The sequence below is a fragment of the Schistocerca serialis genome, chromosome 6 (assembly GCF_023864345.2).
Source record: "Schistocerca serialis cubense isolate TAMUIC-IGC-003099 chromosome 6, iqSchSeri2.2, whole genome shotgun sequence".
Lineage (NCBI taxonomy): Eukaryota > Metazoa > Arthropoda > Insecta > Orthoptera > Acrididae > Schistocerca > Schistocerca serialis.
The window spans coordinates 464,557,255-464,577,941 of record NC_064643.1 but is presented as its reverse complement, the minus strand read 5'-3'; positions in this window follow the sequence as shown (position 1 = coordinate 464,577,941).

Genomic DNA, 20,687 nt, shown 5'->3' with positions numbered 1-20,687 from the left:
TGGAATTTTCCATATGTTTTATATTGTACTTACAGAATCACAATTAAAAAATCATTGAAATTCTTCAATTCGATATATTCAAAACAATTCATGATAGGAGCTTACTATACGCAAAGACACTAAGCAGAGAAAATTTTGTAGAAATCTCTTGAATAGTATCTGAGGAAAGACACATATATTATTTTTTGAAAATTAAACATTTAAATTCTATAAAGAAAGTTAAATATATATATGTGACTACGTAGGCTTTCCCGGCGTGATAAGTCTTGAAAGTCTTTTCGGGTTTGCTGCCGGATCCTAAAATCAACTTGACTCGATATTTCGGCGATCCAACTGTTCGCCATCTTCAGGAAGTGCTGCTTCTGCTGATGAGTCCCGCTGAGAACTGACGCAAGATTGCAATTCGACGTCATATATAGGCCACCGTTCAGTACACGGCGCATGCGCCGCCCATCACGGTTTCTGACTTCCAAAACAGGGAGGTGGCGCCGCCCTTAGTGAAACACTGCTGGCAACGATATATCGCAATCAAGGCCGCACCGAAGAACGTTCAGTTTTGATGCGAGATAATACAGGATTCCACGTTTTGCTAAGAGGAAACCCATTGTCCCTGTTGATTAAATTATCAGCCAACCTAATTTCGATCGCCTCTTTATACACACTATTCCAAAAACCGGAAATGTTGGCAATTACAACAGTTTCCTCAAATTTCATTTTATGTCTCATTCAGGCAGTGTTCTGCTAAGGCCGATTTTTCCGGCTGTTGTAGCCTCGTGTGACGGCGATGTTCCACACACCTGTCATTCACTGTGCGAATAGAACGGCCAACGTAAGCTTTCCCACATTGACACGGGATTTTGTACACCCCGGGTTTCCTAAGTCCCAAATCATCCTTCACAGAGCCGAGCAGAGCCCTAATCTTGGAGGGTGGACGGAACACACTCTTAATGTTAAAACTCCTTAAAATTCGTCCAATCTTAAACGATAAGCCTCCAGCATAAGGAAGAAAGGCCACAGATCTATGTTCCTCTTCGGACACCTCCGGAGACGGTCCAAATTCCATACCCCGACGAATATATATAATCCAAAAGGTGATCATGATGTTCGATGTGTGGGGCGCTCAACTGCGCAGTCATCAGTGCCCGTACGAAGTCGCAATCTTTACACAGTCCAATCTAACCACTTACACGATTGATGATGATGAAATGATGAGGACAACACAAACACCCAGTCCCCAGGCAGAGAAAATCCCCAACCCGGCCGGGAATCGAACCCGGGACCCCGCGATCCAGAGGCAGCAACGCTAGCCCATATACTACGAGCTGCGGACTTATAATTCAACGAACTATACAGTAAAATTTGTTAATTTCATGTAAAGCATGGTACTGAATTTTATTGATGTATCTTCAAATTGTGGATTTGGTGCATGTTTTAAACAGTATGTGTTTTTCATGGACATCTCTTTGTCTGTTATTTGACCTCCCTCGGCGCTCATGTGCGCGACTTGGCACATGGCGAGACGGGCTTCACCTGTAGTGTCTCAAAATGGACGTCTACGCCATTCGTTATAACTTTCGACTAGCCGCTTGACGACTGAGAGCGTAAAGTTTTGTGGTGCGGGCGATTGCAGACGTGGCGGTGGGTGCGCCGTACGGCGATCAGGGCGGCAGCGTGTTCGTGTACCTGGGCAGCGGCGACGCTCGGCGCATGGGCCGTCTCCTGGGCCCGCAGAGGCTGCCCAGCTCCGGCCACCCGGCGGCCACGCAGCCCGGCTTCGGCATCAGCGTCGCTGGCGGCGTCGACGTCGACGGGAACGGCTATGTCGGTGAGTATCACGTCTGCTAACATACAATGAGGTGATAAAGTTCCTGGTGTAGCGATATGCACTTATACAGATGGCAGTAGTATCGAAAGAGCAGTGCGTTGGTGCAGCTGTCATTTGTACTCGAGTGATTTATGTAAAAAGGTGTCCGACGAATCATGACCGCACGACGAAATTAACAGCCTTAGTAGTTGCAGACAGACGCATCGGACATTCCATTTCGGAAGTCGTTCGGGAATTCAGTATTCCGAAATCTACAGTGTCAAGAGGTGCCGAGAATACCAAATTTCAGGCCGTATCTCTCACTACGGACAACGCAGTGGCTGACGGCCTTCACTTAACGACCGAGAGCAGCGGCGTTTGCGTCAGTCAATGCTAACAGAAAAGTAACACTGCGTGAAATAATCGCAGATATTAATGTGGGACGTACGGCGAACGTTTGCGTAAGGACAGTGGTGTGAAATGTGGTGTTAATGGGCCATGACAGAAGAAGACAGACACCAGGAGGTACTCACTGACGAACGATACAGCTTCAACGAACACATAACGACTGATCACTAACAAAGCGGAAAGCTTAATTCACAAACTAGTGACACTGAACGCGACACTACAGAGACTCCCACTTGCACACATACGAACGTAGCACCGTCCAGTTTTTGAGTCGGTAGAGAGCTTTGCAGCTACTACATGGGCGCGTAGACTCGCTGTCGTATTGAACAAAATCACTGTTAAGCGAGGGCAGAGGGATGTGCTACTTTAACTATCTGGGGCGATCGTTCGGTACTTGGAATACATCTGATCGAAATGTAATATGTCAGACTGTAACATACTAGTTGAAGATGGATAGGCTTGAGAGTGTTGCAGATCCCTGGGCAGCACGTAGAGGATAGGAACCAACTAAAAAGTGGGCGCGTTACTTGGCAAAAAGAGTGGTTATGGATGCACAACAACTCTGGCCGAAGCATGGTTCATTTTTAGGCTGGACACAGTCCCTGTCCCACACACGTGCTGTGCGTGTCGCTTCTTTCAGAATGGAATCGGTGCAGATATGGGGAAATTGGTTCCGCAGAACACTTCCTTTTGAAATCCATTAGATACAGAGGCTTATGTAACAACATAGAACACATAACAGAAAATAGACTACACGAAACACTTAGGAACCCAGGCACATGGGCACTGCTGAATAGAATCGCTAACAACATGTCAGATGCAGAACATGACACACATATACAGACATGAAGTTCAGTACCAAGTCCCCTTCCCTGGGTTGTGAAGTGACACCTGTACCTACTCTTTCCTGTTTTCTTCGTGTTCTCTTCTTAAAATATGCCGTAGATTTATAATTTCCTATTCCCGAATTGATGTCTTTTTCTTTAAAAAATAAGGGCAAGTAATAAAAAGTAAGTAAGTAAATAAATATAACACCACAGAGCAGACACTTCCATGTGTGCTGCATTGGCAACGGTGTCCATGGCCTCAACTGCGCAGCACAATTATGCTGCATAGTAGAGGCTGTGAGTGCTGGCTAAGAGTACTTCAGGCTACATAAAGTAATATGATGGTAGGCACTGCCAGTAGAAGTGCAGATATATACAGGGTGTTACAAAAAGGTAGGGCCAAACTTTCAGGATACATTCCTCACACACAAACAAAGAAAAAATGTTAAGTGGGCATGTGTCCGGAAATACTTACTTTCCATGTTAGAGCTCATTTTATCACTTCTCTTCAAATCACATTAATCATGGAATGGAAACACACAGCAACAGAACGTACCAGCGTGACTTCAAACACTTTGTTTCAGGAAATGTTCAAAATGTCCTCCGTTAGCGAGGATACATGCATCCACCCTCCGTCGCATGGAATCCCTGATGCGCTGATGCAGCCCTGGAGAATGGCGTATTGTATCACAGCCGTCCACAATACCAGCACGAAGAGTCTCTACATTTGGTACTGGGGTTGCGTAGACAAGAGTTTTCAAATGCCCCCATAAATGAAAGTCAAGAGGATTGAGGTCAGGAGAGCATGGAGGCTATGGAATTGGTCCGCCTCTACCAACTCATCGATCACCAAATCTGTTGTTGAGAAGCGTACGAATGAAATGTGCAGGAGCTCCATCGTGCATGAACCACATGTTGTGTCGTACTTGTAAAGACACATGTTCTAGCAGCACAGGTAGAGTATCTCGTATGAAATCATGATAACGTGCTCCATTGAGCGTAGGTGGAAGAACATGGGGCCCAACCAAGACATCACCAACTACGCCTGCCCAAACGTTCACAGAAAATCTGTGTTGATGACGTGATTGCACAATTGCGTGCGGATTCTCGTCAGCCCACACATGTTGATTGTGAAAATCTACAATTTGATCACGTTGGAATGAAGCCTCATCCGTAAAGAGAACATTTGCACTGAAATGAGGATTGACACATTGTTGGATGAACCATTCGCAGAAGTGTGGAGGCCAATCAGGTGCTGATAGTGCCTGCACACGCTGTACATGGTACGGAAACAACTGGTTCTCCCCTAGCACTCTCCATACAGTGACGTGGTCAACGTTACCTTGTACAGCAGCAACTTCTCTGACGCTGACATTAGGGTTATCGTCAACTGCACGAAGAATTGCCTCGTCCATTGCAGATGTCCTCGTCGTTCTAGGTCTTCCCCAGTCGCGAGTCATAGGCTGGAATGTTCCGTGCTCCCTAAGACGCCGATCAATTGCTTCGAACGTCTTTCTGTCGGGACACCTTCGCTCTGGAAATCTGCCTCGATACAAACGTACCGCACCACGGCTATTGCCCCGTGCTAATCCATACATCAAATGGGCATCTGCCAACTCCGCATTTGTAAACATTGCACTGACTGCAAAACCACGTTCGTGATGAACACTAACCTGTTGATGCTACGTACTGATGTGCTTGATGCTAGTACTGTAGAGCAATGAGTCGCATGTCAACACAAGCACCGAAGACAACATTACCTTCCTTCAATTGGCCCAACTGGCGGTGAATCGAGGAAGTACGGTACATACTGACGAAACTAAAATGAGCTCTACCATGGAAATTAAGCATTTACGGACACATGTCCACAAAACATCTTTTCTTTATTTGTGTGTGAGGAATGTTTTCTGAAAGTTTGGCCGTACCTTTTTGTAACACCCTGTATATCATTTACGCATCACTTATGCAAATTTGTCCGCCCCGATAGCTGAGTGGTCAGCGCGGCGGACTGTCACGCCAAGGAGCCCGGGTTCGATTCCCGGCTGGCTCAGAGATTTCCTCGGCTCAGAGACTGGGTGTTGTGTTGTCCTCATTATCATTTCATCATCACCAGTCGAAGGCAACGGGAAACCACCACTGGAATCACTCTCCTAGACGCTCATGCGGTGGACCTCCCTGACGAGGCTTCTCCCATGACAAGACCTGCCGCAAGACAGAACTCAAAGATTTTTATGCAAATGTAGATTTTAGAAATGCAATATAGCCTGGTTTGATGGTGCTTAAGATGGCGGCCTTGTGGTTTCTTCGTACAATTATTAACGGTCATCAGATCGGCCTAAAAAACTAAGCTCCTCCCGAACAGAACATGAAGGCCCAACGGTCTTGTCATCCTCAGTCCATAGGCGTCACTGGATGCGGGTATGGAGGGGCATGTGGTCACCACACCGCTCTCCCGGCAGTATGTCAGTTTCCGAGACCGATCAAACCAGCCCACCTTGCATTTACAAAATCTGAATTTCCACAACTACAAATTAATGTCACTTTGCCACCGTATCACACTGTCATGCAAAGTAGTTGGTAATTGGATGATATGTACTGGAACGCACATGATCGGGAGTAGGATGCATGCATATCATAATTCTGTTCATTTCACTTAGGAGACGAAGGGGAGCTTTTGGGCTATTAGGAGGCCAACCGCTTACAATAGCAGCGAAATGTGAGAAGGGGCGGGGGGAGGGGGGGCGGTCATCTAGTCACTCGGCATTGCGGACGACTCCCGACCTGTGACAGGTGACTTTCTCTCTTGAAGTTGGGCCTTAACAGCGACAAAAGCTCACTATTTTTGCAATGGCTGGAGGCAGTTTTTTCACGAAAGCTTCATGTTTTGGGCAGGAACACACCAGCCGTGTGTGGGACGTTTCAGAGAAACGGTCGCCGAACTCCACGGGACAGCCAACAGAACGGCACCACACGAAGCACTCCAATTGTCATAGTCTGTTGGTGCCAGTCTCCAGAAAACTTTCCACAAAAAGCCCTGGCAGAGACGAGGAAAGATTGCTCGACTATTACATCACCACACGTTTGCCGTCACCGTCGGGATTCGGCGAAAGGAGTGGTATTGGCGTCTAGTTTGATGGAGTACGGTAGTGGGAGTCTAGACGAATTGTTGTAAGGCCCTGCGGTGGCCGAGCGTTTCTAGGCGCTTCAGTCCGGAACCATGCGGCTGCTACGGTCGCAGGTTCGAATCCTGCCTCGGGCATGGATGTGTGTGATGTCCTTAGGTTAGTTAGGTTTACGTAGTTCTAAGTCTAGGGGACTTATGACCTCAGATGTTAAGTCCCATAGAGATTAGAGCCATTTTTTGTTGTAAGGCCACAACCAGCGAAACTCTTTGTCGGCGGCGACTGGCCAAAATCTTGCACAAGCCGAGCGGTCGCTCTCCGGGCACGGGGCGGAAGAGAATTTGGGGATTTGGTTCCTGGCCGCCGCAGGAGTCGTTCGCGTACTTTGCCGCCCTTGCTGGAGAGTAATTTAATTCTAGTTTCACCTGTCTGTCCACCTGGACAAACACTTGGTTTTTCCTCGCTCGCGCTTCTATTTGTCTCTAAGGCCGAGCCCATTTCCATGCAGCGAAGCCGACCACGAGTAGCAGCCGTTATCAGCTCGCTGCCTTGCACCATACCGTCGGAAATATATGCAGCTCCGGCCTGAAGGAGTTTCAGTTGATATTTCAGCCGCCCGAAATTGGAACTGAGTTTTCACAGCAGCGGCATTTGTGAAACCACTTTGCCTTCTTAGATGAGGTTGAGGTTGTTGTGGAGGGGGAGACCAGACTGCGAGGTCATCGGTCTCATCGGATTAGGGAAGGACGGGGAAGGAAGTCGGCCGTGCCCTTTCAAAGGAGCAATCCCGGCGTTTGCCTGGAGCGATTTAGGGAAATCACGGAAAACCTAAATCAAGATGGCCGTCGTCCTCCCGAATGCGAGTCCAGTGTGCTAACCACAGCGCCACCTCGCTCGGTTTCTTAGGTGATACTGTGGGAATGCATCCTATCACGCACTTGTTTATTGTTACTATAAATTTCACCTGTTCCCTTTGCTCCACCCTCCCTCACCCCCTTCTCGTAGGAGAGAAGCGTACTAGATCCCATGCAGTGCTGTTTGTACTAGGTTCTTTCCAACAGCTCTGTGGGATGAGTACTATTTACATGTTTGGTTTACATTCCCAGACATGATTGTTCCTTGTACAAATTCATGATCAGTTTTGAGTTCCACTGAAAGAAAATAAACGTAATTGTAATTTTTAGGATGGTATTTATCTGTTAAATAGTCACACTCACCAGAATCCTTTTCCATCACTATTTTTGAAGAGGAACTTTGATCAATTATTTTAATGAATAAAGCATATGAGAAGCTACTCACCCCACGTAGGATTTATATCGGGGCTATTATAAGATTGTGGTACATACGTTGTGCAGATTCAGTATAAACCCAGTTGGATATGTTTCGCATAACATCGGGATTCTGCCCCCTAACCTGCATATCAATTAAGGGTTCCAGAATAGCAAACACATGGCAAGTTTTCAACATATACCGCCGGAAAGAAAAGTAGTACACCCTTTTAGAGGTTTCCAGTTCACTCAAGCTTTATTGTTGCATCAGTGCATATAGAGTACATGACAGTATTACAATTTTCATTTACAGATCAGCAGTACACGCGGTTCTGATGTACAAGGTATCGACATAATCTGAAACACTCATACCAGTACGTGTCGTAGCCTCCACAGGCGGCAATGCAGGCGATGATTCTGGCGTCCAGTTGATCGTACAGGTAGCGAATACGGTCCTGAGATGCGTTGAGATATGCCTGAACGACCTGTCCACGTAGTTCTGTAAAAGTTGTTGCTTGACGAGTTGCACGAGTCACTTCTCGTACCATCACGTCCCACACGTGCTCGATTTGAGACATGTCAGGAGAGAGTGTTGGCCAGGGAAGTTGCTACACGTCTTGCTGAGCACATTGAGTTCCATGGGCCATGTGTGAGCGAACATTATCCTGTTGGAACAACACATCACCTTCCTCTTCCAAAAACAACAAAAGAATATGTCTAACAACATTCTGCGCATACCAACCGTTGGTTAGCGTTCCCTCCAGAAACACCAAAGGTGAACGTGGGTTTTAGCTTGTCGCACCTCAGACCATAAGGCGTGGTGCAGGGCCAATGTGTCTTGGACGAATGCACTCTACGAGACAGCGCTCACCAGGTCAGTGTCGTACGTGCAAATGACCGTCACCTGCGTGTAGGCGGGACCTGCTTCCATCGCTGGAGACCGTGGTTCGCCATCCCAAGTGATCCTCTGATGTCACCTGTCGAGCCATGCACGTCGATGCTTCGCCGCGAGTGTAAGACAGGTTAGAGGTGAGTGTGCCCGTAGTCTCGCTGCTAATAACTGGTTGGCAAGTGTTGACACGTCTGGGCTCACAAGCCCTGTTATCTGTGTTGTGGTAGCCGTACAACCTGCCACTGCTACCCTTAAAATACAATGATTCTGATAGGCGTCTGTGCTACGTGGACATCCAGAACCTCATCTAAAGGTGTAAGAATGTTCACGTGACCACTGATACCAGCATCTTTACACAACTAACGCAGCGCGTCCAACTTGTAAGTCAGTTCTTGAAAGGACCTTCCTGCCACGGTCTGACCTCTTTAAAACTCGAAGAATAGCTCAGTTGACTGTAGAAAGCACAAGTGCGTCTTTGTGTCATGGTTGCATGCTTGCTTTCACACATTTGCACCAGGCTGAGCCTTCTGGCTGTGAGAATTCTCTATTAATGAGTAGACACAGATGGGGCTCTGGTAGCTATCCGTTGGCGAACAACGTTGAAGCCATTATCAGTATATTTACTATCCTCCCCAAGTGGCATATGCCATCATGCGATCAAAATTGACGTCGTCTTTCCAGCTGCACTAATTTTTGTTTCCGGCGGTGTACATATTTTTCTTGCGGTTCTTGATTCCTGCGTCTATCGCTACTCTGCCAGGAAAACACGACGCTCATTTTATTCGCAAGTGAGGTGTCAGAGAAGTATATGATAACAAATTCAGACCAAATGAAACAAACATGTCACAGGAAACGGTGCCCAAACAGTAGTATAATTACACATTGTACCCTCCTCTGGCGGCAATGCAGGCGTGCATTATCGCATGCAAACGATAGTAAAGGTACTGAATGACATCTTGCGATAAATTTTCCAAAGCATTCTGCACCTTTTGTCGCAATTCGGCAATGGTTCTTGCAGGCCCTGGAGAACGAGTAAGTTCCCGCTTCATCGTGTCCCATACGTGTTCAGTTGGTGAGAGATCTAGCGATCTTGCCGACCAGGACAGTTGCTGTGGCTCACGAAGACCACGCTGTTTTGCAGCGGTCGTATATGGACGTGCATTGTCCTCATGAAGAAGCACACAACTTCCCTGTCGAACAAATGGCAGTAGCGCGGGGATAACAGTCTGTGCAATGTAGCGGGTTACTTTACATTATATATGACAATGACCTGTAACTGACAGCCCCACGCCATGACGCCTAGGTTACCTATAATATCAATGAGTCAACCAATTCATACAAATACCTGGACGCAACACTTTGTAGGGATATGAAATGGAATGATCACATAGGTTCAGTCGTGGGTAAGTCAGGTGGTAGACTTCCATTTGTTAGTAGATTACCAATCTCTACAAAAAGAGACTGCTTACAAATCACTTGTGCGACTCATCCTAGAATATTGCTCAAGTGAGTGTGACCCATACCAGATAGGACTAACCGAAGGTACTGAACGTATACAGAGAAGGCAGCACGAATGGTGACAGGTTTGTTTAATCCGTGGGAGAGTGTCACAGAGATACTGACGGAACTGAACTGGCAGACTCTTGAAGACAGGTATAAACTATCCCGAGAAATTCTTTTAACAAAGTTTCAGGAACCAGCTTCAAATGATTACTATGAGGGCATACAACAACGCCCTACGTATCGCTCACATAGGTATCGGGAGCATAATTACTGCACGCATAGAGGCATTCAAATAATCATTCTTCTCGCGCTCCATACGTGAGTGGAACAGGAAGAAACCCTGATAACTGATACAGTGGGATTTACCCTCTGCCATGCACCTCACGGTGATTTGCAGAGTATAGATGTAGATGTATATGAGATCTTTATGTCATGGGCGAAAGCACTCTGGAATAGACAGATCACCAGATCTACGTCATATACGTGTAGGTGCGCCGGCCGAAGTGACCGTGCGGTTAAAGGCGCTGCAGTCTGGAACCGCAAGACCGCTACGGTCGCAGGTTCGAATCCTGCCTCGGGCATAGATGTTTGTGATGTCCTTAGGTTAGTTAGGTTTAACTAGTTCTAAGTTCTAGGGGACTAATGACCTCAGAAGTTGAGTCCCATAGTGCTCAGAGCCATTTGAACCATTTTATACGTGTAGGTGCGTCACACATACAGACAGAACCTACTCACATCACTGAAGGCAACAGGGTGCTATTCCACTTCCCAGTGGAATCTTTCACAACAACAGATTAGCCATGCTTGGTGGTGCCGTCGTGTCATCGGTATCCTGGCCACATTCATACGTTTTCCAAGTCCTACTGAACCAGACGGTTCCCACTGGTCTTTGGTGAGACAGCAGTTCCAAGATGCGCCTATACTGAATTCCTGGATGGGGTTTGGTAGACCGCCACAGCCCGCACAATGCATCGATCTTCACGTGCGTCTGTACTACGCGGACGTCCAGAACCTAACCTACAAATAAGGAAATGTTCTAAAGGCCATTGTTGAAAGTACCGACACACCACCGATACACTGTGCTCAACATGTACAGCAGTTCCCCGATACGTTCGTGCAGCCTCTACCACGCCCACAATGTGACCTCGTTCTGAGGCTGTGCAACATGAGTACGTAGTCGTCGGTGGGGCATGGTTGTACCCTACAATGAATATTGTAAACACTATTCATCTCTAAACTCTGCACAGTTAATGCCTGGAGAGTCAAAACAGACGGTGCACAGCCATGCCTCCTGAGCGCCATCTCATCGCCGATGACCGTCACAAGCAAGTCACAACACAGCAGTCATTCAATACGCACATATTATACCCTGGTGCCACGCACACAGTCCCTGGGGATGTTGTATATTTTTCCGGCAGTGTACGTACATACTACACAATCCACTGAACCTGATCCACTTGCATATGGAACGAAAGAACAACGACATGTAACATATCTTTTCGTGATTGCTCATAGGTTCATTAATGTAATCGTCTGTGTCAGTCCATGTGCAGCCGGAAGAGCTCTTGTTCGGGCTGAAAAAGGTAGGTTGGACATTCCCTGATTCTCCTAAATGGATTGCAGCCGGAGCCTCCATGGCTCACAGAGAGAGTAATTTCCCCATAGTGGACGGTGTCTTCGACATACGAGGGACGCTCAGTAAGTAATGCAAAAAAAAATTTGTCTGCCAGTTTCGGCTGAAAGCATGCGGAATTTGTTGTGGGACATAGTGAAATATTAACACTTCAGCCCCTGTAGTCTCATGAAGTTCTGACCGGTGGCGGCGCTGTATGTAGCCTTCAAAATGGCGACTGTATCGGAGATGCGTTCCAAGCAGAGAGGTGTCACTGAGTTTCGTTTGGCGGAAAACGAGAGCTTCACAGATATTCATAGGCGCTTGCAGAATGTTTACGGAGACTTGGCAGAGAACAAAAGCACGGTGACTCGTTGGGCGAGGGGTCTGCCATCATCCCAGCAAGGTCGCGGCAACTTATCCGATTTCTCCGCGTGCCGGGCGGCCACACTCAGCTGTGACTCCTTCCATGTTGGAACGTGCCGACACTCTCATTCGAGGTAATCGAAGGATCAAAATCAAACAGCTCGCTTCACAACTGGACGTCTCTGTTGGTTGTGCTTACACACTTGTCTGCAAGTTGGGGTACTCAGAGGTGTGTACCCGCATGGTTCCTCGCCACCTAAACAGAAGACCATAAAGGGCAACGAAGAACTAGCAACCCTTATAGTGGCGCAACACCACCTCTGCTCCAAGCAACAAGTTCGAAGCCACACCCTCAGCCGGAAAAGTCATGACGACGGCCTTCCGGGACTCTGAAGGGGTTATTGTGTTTGATGTTCTCCCTCATGATGCAACTATCAGTTCAGAAGTGTATTGTGCCACCGTAATGGTATTGACTTCAACGTGCTCGTCGACACAAAAACGCTTCTCCACGACAACGCAACGCCTTACACGTCTGCGTACCCGAGAGCAGCTCACAAAACTTCACTGGGCCGTTCTTCCTGATTCGCCCTATAGCGCGGAATTTCTACTTCCATTTGTTTGGCCCAATGAAGTTTCGCAAGATTTCTGTTTGCAGAAACTATGTGATATTTATAAAGCAGATTTTTGTTCTCCAAAAATGACTTAAAGCGTGAGCATAAATCATGTTCATGATTCTATAACAGGTTGACGTCAACACTAGCTGCCTATGCTTATGCACGCCATATTTGTACTAAGTTGTGTCGAAATTACCTCAGGTATTCGAAAGTTAAGTGTACATGGCACTAGTTTTCCACTGCCGTCAGTAGGGTTAAGTGCCTTAACATACACTGCTGGCCATTAAAATTCCTACACCAGGAGAAATGCAGATGATAAACGGGTATTCGTTGGACAAATATATTATACTAGAACTGACATGTGATTACATTTTCACGCCATTTGGGTGCATAGATCCTGAGAAATCAGAACCCAGAACAACCACCTCTGGCCGTAATAACGGCCTTGATACGCCTGGGCATTGAGTCAAACAGAGCTTGGATGGCGTGTACAGGTACAGCTGCCAATGCAGCTTTAACACGATACCACAGTTCATCAAGAGTAGTGACTGGCGTATTGTGACGAGTCAGTTGCTCGACCACTATTGACCAGACGTTTTCAATTGGTGAGAGATCTGGAGAATGTGCTGACCAAGGTAGCAGTCGAACATTTTCTGTATCCAGAAAGGCCCGTACAGGACCTCCAACATGCGGTCGTGCATTATCCTGCTGAAATGTAGGGTTTCTCAGGGGTCGAATGAAGAGTAGAGCCACGGGTCGTAAAACATCTGAAATGTAACGTCCACTGTTCAAAGTGCCGTCAATGCGAACAAGAGGTGGCCGAGACGTGTAACCAATGGCACCCCATACCATCACGCCGGGTGGTAGGCCAGTATATCGATGACGAATACTCGCTTCCAATGTGCATTCACCGCGATGTCGCTGAACACGGATGCTACCATCATGATGCTGTAAACAGAACCTGGGTTCATCCGAAAAATGATGTTTTGCCATTCGTGCACCCAGGTTCGTCGTTGAGTACACCATCGCAAACGCTCCTGTCTGTGATGCAGCGTCAAGGGTAACCGCAGCCATGGTCTCCGAGCTGATAGTCCATGCTGCTGCAAACGTCGTCGAACTGTTCGTGCAGATGGTTGTTGTCTTGCAAACATCCCCATCTGTTGACTCAGGGATCGAGACGTGGCTGCACGATCCGTTACAGCATGCGGATAAGATGCCTGTCATCTCGACTGCTAGTGATACGAGGCCTTTGGGATCCAGCACGGCGTTCCGTATTACCCTCCTAAACCCACCGATTCCATATTCTGCTAACAGTCATTGGATCTCGACCAACGCGAGCAGCAATGTCGCGATACGTTAAACCGCAATCGCGATAGGCTACAATCCGACCTTCATCAAAGTTGGAAACGTGATGGTACGCATTTCTCCTCCTTACACGAGGCATCACAACAACGTTTCACCAGGCAACGCCGGTCAACTGCTGTTTGTGTATGAGAAATCGGTTGGAAACTTTCCTCATGTCAGCACGTTTTAGGTGTCGCCACCGGCGCCAACCTTGTGTTAATGCTCTGAAAAGCTAATCATTTGCGTATCACAGCATCTTCTTCCTGTCGGTTAAGTTTCGCGCCTGTAGCACGTCACCTTCGTGGTGTAGCAATTTTAATGGCCAGTAGTGTACATATATTTTTACCTAGGTAATAAGTCATAAGTGTACTACGTTTGCGACGGTATGGTGGAGCCATTTTTGAACAAGGCAATGTTGGTCAATACAAGGAACTTGGCTCTAAGAACTGCTTGCATGATGTTGATTCCTGCGGCCAGCAAGGTCCTCTGATCTATGCCCGACGGAACATGTGTGTCACCAGTTGTGTGCCAGCTTACCACAGATGATGATACAACGGACTTATGACACGTTTCCCAACCGAAACAGCGCATGCATCCAGTCCAAAGGAGGCGCAACGTCATACTAATCAGTGGGCTCATGCTGTCAAATTCTTTGTAAATTTTACTCATTTTCATAATCACTGAAATAATATCACGTACCCTCTCGACACTTGCAGTTTAATGTCATTTCCTGCTCCCCTTCTGTGTGTAAGTTTGTTTACGGACAGTGTAGATTTGTGTATAGCTAATGGTTCAAATGGCTCTGAGCACTATGGGACTTAACAGCTGTGGTCATCAGTCCCCTAGAACTTAAAACTACTTAAACCTAACTAACGTAAGGACATCACACACATCCATGCCCGAGGCAGGATTCGAACCTGCGACCGTAGCAGTCGCGCGGTTCCGGACTGCGCGCCTAGAACCGCGAGACCACCGCGACCGTCTTGTGTATAGCTGCAGAGTGTTTTTTTGTGTCAATTTCATCAGCTACAAGGGAGCTAACAAAAATCCTAACAGTTATAAACTTGCATGCATGAACAATAGACATTAATACAGTTAAACATGGATATAGACAAACATGACAGTCGGAAGTCACTTTCACTTGCAAGTAAGCTACGTCCAAGGCATTAGAGCTAGCATACAGTTGTAAGTATAAATACATTTAATGGTAGACGAAATAACAAACATTAAATTAATCTATTTTCGTTCAAAGACGGGCTACGTTCAAGGAATTATAGTGGGCCAACATCAGATATTCTTCGATCCATGATGGCGGCCACAGGCGGCAGTTGCGCGTGTGATACATTGTCTGCTCCTCCCCTCACTCAAAGGTTGACAGTCCACTAGCGTATCCCCACTCTCAAAATTTTCTGTACACCGCCCAGCAACGTTTCGCGACCAGTTGGGGGACTTCTAGGTACACCAGTTTCGTTGTCACCAGGAGACAGTTCTTCTTGCCTAGAGGAGCGTTCTCTGTTCTCTTTTCCACTTGTTTAGCCCCTGGGTTGTAATGTCGTTGTTGTCAGGGACTCTTATAAAACTCTTTCTGGACTTCAAACATGACGGTGTTGGCGAGAGACCAAACAGTGGATGAGTATCAGAGATCAAAGCTGTACATCCTTCTGCTTGGACAGGTGCTTCACGCCTGATGTCATGCTGAGCTATGGCTGCTAGTACGTGTACCTGCTACACTTTAGCTGTTCTAAACCATCCAGTAATTATTAGGTACGTCTCATTCAGAGCGGTGTACACCTACCTAGCACAGCAGGAATTATGCCAGACAGGCGCTGCATATTCACCCGCAGAACAGCACAGTGCCAATCCAGAAGCGGCTGGTTGTGCACCGCACTTAGGTCCCCTTAATTTCCGTGTGATATTACCTGTGGATACCTTCATTTTGGTGTTATGGCAATGCGTTTTAAAGGTTAAGGTGTGGTCTAAGGTCACCTCAAAGTATTTTCGGTAAAAGGAATGTTCGAGTTGAGTGCCCTTCCGTGAAATATTTAGTTATTGGTTGACCTGTCTCCTTTCCAAATGGAAAGCACCGATTTTAGTAGAACAGTCGTAGTTCTTCCAATGCTACAGACAGGTAATTTTCAACACCACGGAAATCCTTTCCCTGGGTGACCAACGCGAGGTCATCCTCATACAGAAAACTTTTGATGTGTAGCGGGAATGGTTGGTTATTTGTATATACGATGGTCACTCCAAAAGAAATGCACACTATTTTTTTTTAAACCCATCTTTTATTCTACATGTTTGAAAGTTTTACAGTGTGTAGATACATCCTTTAGGAACAATTTTCATTTCCCCACATGATTTCCATCCCTCTAAACTGCCTTACGCCATCTTGGAACCAGCGCCTGTATACCCGCACGGTAAAATTCTGGACCAACCTGTTGGAGCCACTGTTTGGCACCGTGCACAAGGGAGTCATCATCTTCAAACCTTGTTCCACGAAGAGAGTCTTTCAGTTTCCCAAAGAGATGATAGTCACATGGAGCCAGGTCAGGACTGTAAGGTGGATGTTTCAGTGTTGTCCATCCGAGTTTTGTGATCGCTTCCATGGTTTTTTGACTGATATGTGGCTGTGCATTGTCATGCAACAGCAAAACATCCTGCTTTTGCCGATGTGGTCGAATATGACTCAGTCGAGCTTGAAGTGTCTTCAGTGTCGTCACATATGCATCAGAATTTATGGTGGTTACACTTGGCATAATGTCCACAAGCAAGAGTCCTTCGGAATCGAAAAACACTGTAACCATAACTTTTCCAGCAGAAGGTGTGGTTTTGAATTCTTTTTCCTTGGGTGAATTTGCATGATGCCACTCCATTGATTGCCTCTTCGTCTCTGGTGAAAAATGATGGAGTCATGTTTCATCACCTGTCACAATTATTCCAAGAAATTCATCTCCACCATTCTCGTACTGTTTCAAGAGTTCGCTGCATACCGTTTTTCTTGTTTCTTTGTGAGCCACTGTCAACATCCTGGGAACCCACCTGGCACATACCTTTTTTAACGTCAATACTTTCAGTATTCTGCAAACACTTCCTTCCTCTATCCCAACGCGGCGTGACAATTAGATCACTGTGATACGTCTGTCAGCAGTCACCAGTTCGTTAACTCTTTGCACGTTGTCTGGAGTGTGTGCAGTACGAGGCCTGCCGCTGCGAGGACAGTCCTCAATATTGCCGTGCCTGCTTTCATCACGTAACCTGCTTGCCCACCGACTAACTGTACTACGATCGACAGCAGCACCTCCATACACCTTTTTCAACGTCTTGTGGATGTTTCCCACTGTCTAGTTTTCACAGCACAGGAAATCTATGACAGCACATTGCTTCTGACGAACGTCAAGTGTAGCAGCCATCTTGAAGGCATGCTGTGACTGCGCCACTCACGGGAACAGGTTGAACTGAGTTTGAAAACAAGCGGGAAGGATGTATCTACACACTGTAAAACTGTAAAACACATGCAGGATGAAAACTGTATTTTTACAAAAATAGTGTGCATTTCTTTTGGAGTGACCCTCGTATGTTAAATATTATAGGGGCGAGAACACTGCCCTGAGGTAGCCTGCAGTGGTCAAATTACTGAGACAAACATAGAGATGGTTACATGTAGAGGGCACACATAAGGTGTCCAGCGTTGTTCGTAAAAGGTGTCATCACTTACATTAGTCGTGCAGTTTTTGTTGACAACAGTGCAGCGATTGTGTTTGCGGTGTGTTAGCCCATAGGCGTTTTGTGAAGCAAGTACGTTTCCGCCACAACGACCTTGGCAAATTGGGTCTGGCTGCTGAGGCTGGAGGCGTGTGGTGTTGCAGACGTGGTGGTCGGCTCGTACATGGAGGGCCGCGCTCGGGTGTTCCTGGCGAGGCCTACCGTCTCGCTGGTGGCCTCGGTGACGGGCCCAGAGTCGCTGAGGCTGGCCGATCGCCGCACAAACATCACCGCCTGCCTCACGTACACCAGCCACAGGTTCCAGGACGATGTTGGTAAGTTCAGATGTTTTGCTGCACTCCTTCATTTGTCTTTTCCTATTTTTTATTCATTTCTGCATACGTACGAGGCGTGCAGAAAAAGTAATGAAACTGAAAACACTGTAAGCGATCTGGCAACACTGTGCTGCTCTATGACTTCTTATGTAGACTGGTGTCCAGATGCTCAGTCTGAATTTCAGCTCCGTATATCTATTACCCGATTTTTGAGAGCACCATCAGTGAAGTTGTGTTTTACTATGTGTTACAAAAATGGAATAGCGGAATTCAGAGCAGCGTTATGACATCAAGTTTGTATTACACTTGGGTAATCCGCAAGCGTGAGCTTTGAAAAGTTGAAACTATCCTGTAGGGGACAGTCCTCATAAAGAGTACAAGCTTTTCTCCGGCACAAATCATTTTTGGAAGGCAGAAAATACGTTGAAGATGAACCTCGCTCGGAGACCTACTTCAAAAACCGACAAAAAAGTCGAACGTGTGCGTACTCTTGTAAGATGAGACCGACATTTAACAATAAGGATTATGGGTGACGTGTTAAACACTTTCACTGGATATCAATTTTTGACAGAAGACTTGGACATGCGAAAGTTCGTGCCAAAATGACGCTGGAAAACATCACAACTGAGCAGAAGGACAGTCGAAGAAACGTGTGCGTTTATCTGTTTGAGAGGATTGGCAATGAACACGAATGGTTCATTTGTGTGACCACATATTTTTGAGTAAGATCCTGAGTCAAAACGGCAGAGTGAGGCGTGGCACACTGAGACATCTCCTCGACCGTAAAAAGCTCGAAAGACCAAACGAAAGATGAAGACGATGCTGATTTGCTTATTTGATAGTAAGGGTATCGTGTATGAAGACTTTGTTCTTCCTGGACAGATTGTCAACCAAGTGTTTTACAAAGATTTCTTTAAAAGACTCAGGAAAAGGATGAATCTATTGAGACCGGACACTGCAGACGAGTGGATGCTGAAGAACGCACTGTGTCAGACGGCCATTTCTATAACGGAATTTTTGACCTCAAAGAGCATTCCTGTTCTTCCATAGTCCCCCTACTCACCTGACCTGAGTCCTTGTGAATTTTTTCTTGTCCTGAAATTGAAAAATGTTTTAAAAGATTTCATTTTGGGACTCTGGAGAACATTAAAAAAATGTGACTAACGAGTTAACGGCCTTATCTGTTGAAGGCTTTCAGCGCTGCTATCAAGACTGGGAACAACGATTCCGCCAGTGTGTAGCTGCCAAAGGAAACTACTTTGAATGAGACAATTTTGTCTGAAAAAAAAACTTCGTAGATAAAAAATCAGTTTCATTACTTTTTTCACGAAACTTGTACTACGTGTGCCTCCTCAACAAAGTGCTCAGCTTATCTGAAAGGCGTTCAAAGGTAAATACATGTTCTCCTCTGTGAAAATGAGGATAAATTACAGGCCTTGTCGAATAGTAAAAGTAGTTTATTAATCAAGAGACGGTATGACGCGGGGAAAGGGAGCCAAAAGAAGATTACTACTGTGCGTAAAATAATGTATCCTGGGAAGGTCAGCCAAATAAAATATTCCTGTTATCTGTAAACTCTACGATCCTGGGAAGGCGAGCCGAATAACAGTATACTGTTGATTCTGGGAAGTCACTAAACGATATGCATCTTTTCTGCAATATCGTCATGCGTAACAATTACTTTCTCTGATTTCATAAGGTTCTTTAAGTACTCTTAAATTTTTTTAATTGCGTATTTGATTAACTGACCCATGTAAGATCTACGTCTGATGAGGCATCTTCAGAAAGAAAATGCAACGGATAACTACTTTATCCCTTAAACCAAAGAATCCGAATATGGTACCCAACTGTACTAATAACGTTTATTAGAGCCCCAAACTAAGTAGTGATTGGTGTTATCTACGTGATTACTCTGCTATTCACAATAAAGTGCCTGGTAGAGGGTTATGTGGGATAACAAAACAGAATAGCAATCTTGTAATCATAGAATCATTCATACCTCAAGAACAAGAAATAAACATTGTTTACCACCACCAATAACTACTGCGGTACCTACTGTGTATCCAGCAGAGAAATTTAGTCATTGGCTTTAGCTAGCTACGGCACACCTGCACACCTCAAGAAACTGGTAGTCTCTTTTCCTCGCAATCGCCATCGTAAAGCCAAGAGGAAGTGTTCCACTGAATTAAAGTGATGCAGCCTCGGTGTGACTAATCGTTTTTTTCCGTGTGATTTGTTTAGTTACCCACGAATGGCACGTACGTACTAACACATCAGCACAAATTAACTACATCTCACACAACTACGCTTTACGGTACAAGAAAGGGAAGAAAAACAATGTAAGTGATATCATGACGTGTAATGTGATATCATTACAGCTATTGTGAGACAAATGACGGAATAGTAAAATTTACTTAATGTCAAGCACTTCAATATCTTCGCTAGGAATTTCGTTCCATGATTATGAAGAACTGCGCAAATAGTTACTAACCGTGACCCTGAGTCGTGACTTGGAAGCAATTTGAAGTCCACGAACTACAGGTCATTTTGGTAGAAATTTTACTCCTCGGAAGTTTCGAAAAACTGTACTTCACACTGTGTACCTCAAATATTACCAAGCGTTTGTTTCAGCGTAGAGTGAAGACCGTATTGTAGACAGTGTCAGTTGAAATATGGACGTACATACAAGAAGCGCGGCAGTTAAAATGTCAGGAACAGGTAAGCTGCCCGTGTGATTTGATCTGCTGACGCAATGTCCTTACGTCTTCCTGGCGGCACGCAAGCTGTGGCATTTTGTGAGTCATGTAGTCCTCGTCTGATGAGTGCTGAACTAGTGCGCAGTAGTCAGTTTTTTGAGCCTGGCAGTAGTCTGCCCGTAGCCACCGTCCCC